Source organism: Macaca nemestrina, chromosome 7 (assembly GCF_043159975.1).
Source record: "Macaca nemestrina isolate mMacNem1 chromosome 7, mMacNem.hap1, whole genome shotgun sequence".
NCBI lineage: Eukaryota > Metazoa > Chordata > Mammalia > Primates > Cercopithecidae > Macaca > Macaca nemestrina.
Window position 1 is genome coordinate 93,307,319 of NC_092131.1, and position 5,878 is coordinate 93,313,196.

The following is a 5,878-nucleotide window of genomic DNA, read 5'->3' on the forward strand; positions in this document are numbered from 1 at the left end:
TTATGAGAAAACTGTTTTATTCTTCCATTTTCAGAGAGGCCAGTGTAGATGTATGATTTAATAGTTAGTCAGGACTAGGGCTCTCTGAATTTAGAGTCCTTAGAGGAATCGAATAGAACTTTCTTAACTGGGGGAAGGTTATTAATCAGTGAGCTACAACAAATATCGTATGTACTGATGAGATAACAGAAGCCTTATCATCCATGGGGAATAAACCAAAGGTACACTACCAGTGCTGCTGTTTAATATTGCACTGAGCCTTGCTCAAGGCAGTAAGTCAAGATTTACAAAGATAACAATTAGCTCCAGCCTAGGCAAAAAGAGTGAAACTCTACCTCAAAAAACAAAACAAAACAAAAACAAAAAATAATTAGATACTGGACAGAGATAACACTCTCATTAATTACAGATTGCTTATGACTACTTAATGAAAGCCTTTTATATTTAGCTACATTAAAAACCCTCTTGTTAGACAGTTCTAGTTAGGGCGAGGCACGGTGGTTCACGCCTGTAATCTCAACACCTTGGGAGGCTGAGGCAGGCGGATCACCTGAGCTCAAAAGTTCAAGACCAACCCGGCTAAACATGATGAAACCCTGTCTCTGCTAAAAATAGAAAAATTAGCCGGCAAGGTGGCACATGACTGTAGTCTCTGCTACTCGGAAGGATGAGGCAGGAGAATTTCTTGAACCTGGGAGGCAGAGGTTGCAGTGAACTGAGCTTGCGCTACTGCACTCCAGCCTGGGTGACAGAGCAAGACTCCATCTCAAAAAAAAGAAGGTTCCCGTTAGTTTTCAGTGGTTTCTTGATTTTTTTTTCTAAGCAAAAGTACCTGTATACAGTGTTGGAACAAGTTAGAAAATAAAGTTAGATATTAATACACATCTATTTCTGTTTCTTCTCTTTTCTCTTGCTCTCATTACATACACACTCACAAAGAAAGATGTTGATGGATTTAAGATCTAAATATGAAAGCCAAAACTATGAAACTATTAGGAGAAAATTTAAAAGAATACTTTTATAATCACTATTTTTCTCAGAGGCCACAAGGGAAAAAACTGATCAACTGGCTACAAAAAAAAAATACCAAAAACTTCTGCACCCTAAAACAATCATTAGATTAAAATTGTTTACTTTTTTTAACAAAGTAAAATAACAGGAATAATCAGGGGCATCATTGGGTCAACGTATTGGTTGCAACTGATTAACATCCATAATATAAATTAATAAAATGATAAACAACTGAGTTAAAAATGAACAAAAGGTATAAATAGGCAATTAACAGAAAAAAAGAAGAATATTAATAGTGGTAATTTTGTTCAGCCTCACTGGTAAGCCAGAAAATGTAAATTAATGCTATAAGGCATGAATATATGTGTGTATATATAATATACATGTTATAGATTATATATTATATAACATATTATATATAATGTATATTTATATTATATATAAATGTATATAATCATATGTATTATATATAAATATATGATCATATGTATAGTATATATTTAGTTATGTAGAAATATATTAGCTATGTAGAATATTATATATAATATATAGACAGCATATATTATATAACATATGTAGATATAATATACATATATTATATATAATATACATATATTTATTATACATAGGTATATTTTGAGTTTTATTTTGTTATATAGGTAATAAAATAAAAGTTTATTTTATTATATAGGTAGACTCATGTCATGGGAGTTTGTTGTACATATTATTTCATCACCCAGGTATTAAGCCTGGTACCCACCGAACAGTTATTTTTTTTCTGCTTCTCTCTCTCTTCCCGCCCTCCACCCTAAAGTAGGCCCCCGGGTCTGTTGTTCTCTTCTTTGTTTACATGAGTTCTCATAATTTAGCTCTCACTTATAGGTGATAATATGCAGTATTTGACTTTCTGTTCCTGTGTTAGTTTGCTAAGGATAAAAACATCCAGTTCCATCCATGTTCAAGCAAACATATGATCTTGTTGCTTTTTATGGCTGTGTGGTATTCTATGGTGTATATATACCACATTTTCTTAATCCTGTCTGTTATTGAAGAGCATTTAAGTTGATTCCATGTCTTTGCTATTGTGAATAGTGCTGCAATGAACATTTACGTGCATGTGTCTTTATGGTAGAATGATTTATATTCCTCTGGGTATATACCTAGTAGTGGGATTGCTGGGTTGAATAGCAGTTCTGCTTTTAGCTGTGTGGGGAATCGCCATACTGTTTTCCACAATGATTGAACTAATTTATTATACTCCCACCAACAGTGTACAAGTGTTCCCTTTTCTCTGTAACCTTGCCAGCATCTGTTATTTTTGAACTTTTTATTACTAGTCATTCTGACTGGTATAAGAAGCACTGATATTTTTAACAAAAAATTACAGATAAAATGTAACCATCCTTGGTAAAGATGTGGGTAAATGGCTCTTTCACAAATTGTTTGCAGCAGTATAAAATGGTAGGAGACACTTTGGAAGGAAATTGAAAGTATCAAAGTGTGTTCAACTTGCATATGCCTTTGAGCAAATGATTCTGTTTCTAGAAATGTAACCTATGTGAACATCTACACATGCTTCCCAAAATATATACAAGATATTCATCATTATTAATTGAATAATATAAAATGGAAACAACTTAAGTGTCTATTAATAGAGAATTATCAAATAAATTCTATTTTATTCACACTATGGGAAAGTCCATAGTCTATGCTCTAAAATGCTGTACATACTGCCTCTCAATTCAACTACACTGCCTTTGCATATTCCCAATAATGTGCCTTCTGAAACAGTAATTAATCAACTAATCAATCAGTTAATCCATCCATTCATTCATCCTTGCTTGCCTTAATTTTACAATCATTTATTTGAGCCAACTAGGAACCATGCAGTCTGCTATGTTCTAACAGATATAAAGACTTTTTTTAAGTCCTCAAAAAAAGTCTCAGGTGCATGCATGTTGTAAGAAATTAATGTCACCCTGTTTATCATATGGAGGCTGCTCCTATTCCATAGTATTATTTATAAAAACATTCCACTGGAAATATCTTTCCTAGGCAATTGATGGAACATGGCTGAATCTAAATCTTGTTTTAGGCCCTTATTAGCAAAATAACTTTGCACAGGCTGCCAAAACTCACTGGCCCTCAGGCTTTTCATCTGTAAAATGGGGTAAGGATACCAACTTTGCTATAACTTGGGAAAAGTTAAATGGAAGATGAACATGGCATGTAAAAGAGGTTAAATAAATTTTTTCTACTTGAAGTGTTACCCTCAAGGAACTCATATTCCAGACTGTGAGAAGACAGACAGCCAAAGGTGTGATGACAGAATTGGGTAAAAGAGTGTCATGAGAGAGGTAATCACAGGTAGGGGTGACACTGAAAATGTTTAGCATGTAGTCTCACTTGTGTACCAGCCAATGCAGGCACACTCATCAGTGACCAGCAGTACTGGTACAGGGCCCTAGAAGTCCTTTGATGGTCCAGGCATCAGCCCTTTGGGAGCTGGATCAACAGAAGGTGAGGTAGGGAATTTCTAGGGGGCAAAAGCCAGGGCAGCCAAGGCTATGGAGAAGGATTCTGGGGGTTGCATGGGTGGGGTTAGCACAGTGACTATTTCCAATAGGTGCAGAAGTATTTTAATATTTTAAGCATTGGCTTGAATTTATTAATGCCAGAAGTAAGGAGTGAATTGCAATTTTCCTTTCCTAAGTCTAATAAAAGGCACAAATGAGTAATAAAAATCATTTTGAAGTTTTGGACCAACAGTAACCAAATGAAGTAAAGCTTAACCTGGAGCCACAAGGTCCAAAGCTTGATGGCAAAGGCAAAAAACAGAAAGTCTTGGAGAGGACAGGGAGACCTCAGTGGGGATGGTTCCGAATAACCCCTCTCCACCCTCAGAAGCCACACTAAGCTGACAGAACCCTTAAAATTCTCACTGAGTACCCACATCTTTCTTTATGTGTACCACATAAAGAAAAGGAGCTCTTTATCTGACAGATAAGTGGAGATGGCTGTTGGAGAGACAGATGTGAAACTAGACATGTGATCAACAGAGCAGTCACTCTCTTTATCCAAAGAGAGGACATGGCAGCTACACAAGGAATTGGGGGTATTCTCAGTGGGAGTAGGACCACCCCCTACTCCCATACCAACCAGATGAAATGAGTCCTGGTAAAGAATATTTAACAAATGCTTCAAAGGAGAGCTGAATGCAGGCATTCTTTTTAAAAGAAGAAAGAAAGGAAAATTAAAAAGCAGCATTCATTTAGCATTCCCTGAACTTCTAACATGTTCTTGGGGTAGAGAAAATGAGTGGACTATGATATATTCACTCATCTGAAAATTATAGATCACTGAGAAAACAGTAACCAAGACTTTATCAGAACAAACAACGTGCCTAATCAGAGTTGGGCAAACATAAGCCAGATGGAAAATGCAATATGATGACCAAGTCAACCTCTTTTAGGTGCAAAAGTACCATGTATGTGGGGGTGGGGACCACAGGAATATGGTGTGAAAAATTAGAGGAAGCCAAGCTAGAAGAAAACATGGGATGAAAGGAAATTATTAGCAATCGTTTTATGTTACAGAGCGATTTAGTAAGAATGAACATTCGGGTTAGCTCAAGATAAAATGATCAAAGGCAGTTAAATAGAAGAGAACTTTCAGATCGCAGGACATAAGCAAAAACCCAGTTGTTACTGAACTCAAACATAAACTTGGTTAAAAATATGAAAAGATAACTGCAGACTGGGAGAAAATACTTGCAAATCATTTCTGCGGTAAAGAACTTATATTCAGAATATGTAAAGAGTACTCAAAATTGCATAAGAAAACAAGAAATCCAATTGTAAAAGAGGCAAAAGATTTACCAAAGTGAAATGAAAACTGTGTTCACACAAAAACTTACAGCCAAATGTTTATAGTAGCTTTATTTGCAATCAACCCAAACTGGAAATAACTCAAATGTCTCTCAAGAGAGGAATGGATAAACACACTGTGGTACATCCATAAAATGTAATAGTATAGAGCAATAAAAAGAACAAGTTACTGGTGCTGGCAACAACATGAATGGATATCAAATGTGTACACTAAATGAAAGAAGCCAAAGTCTACATAATATACGATCACATTTATATAATATTTTGGAAAAGGCAAAATGATACAGACAGAAAACAGATTGGTGGTTGCCAGGGCCCACAAAAGGGTGTGAGCAAATATTCTGAAGATGAATGATTGTTCTATATGTTGATTGCAGTCGTGGTTACGTGACTGCTTATCAACGTAAAGAACTCTGCATTAAAAGGGTGAATTTATGGCATGTAAATAATGCCTTAATAAGAAAATGAAAAATAATTTAAAAAAATAAATTAGAAACACCAAAGAACAGGGAAAAGTCTAAAATATCATATTAGTGATGTGAAGAAAAGACCTAATAAATGTCACTGAGTAATGTAAATGATAAAGGCAAAAATATTAAAATAGGAGAGAAACTAATATGTTTGCATACCATTCAACATAAGGTAAAGTGATGTCTCTGAAACAAAACAAAAAACCCTACAAATGGAAAAATATATTTGATATTTAACGTTTTCTGAAAGAACAAATAACGACCATATTTTTAAAAAATCGTTCCAGAATTCTTAATACTTAGACACTTAACTACTTAAGCTATTGTGTTTTATAAGTACTCTTTTTTCCCATGAATCCAGGCAGAAAAGTAAAATTTTTACTACAAAGAAAAAAATTCAACTGGCCTCAGGCTTTTCTACACTGATTGCTTGTACCAAAAAAATACGAAGTCTTAAGACAAAAAGACCCCTAAAAGAGTCACTTGGTTATTCATAGTCAAGGTGCCTTC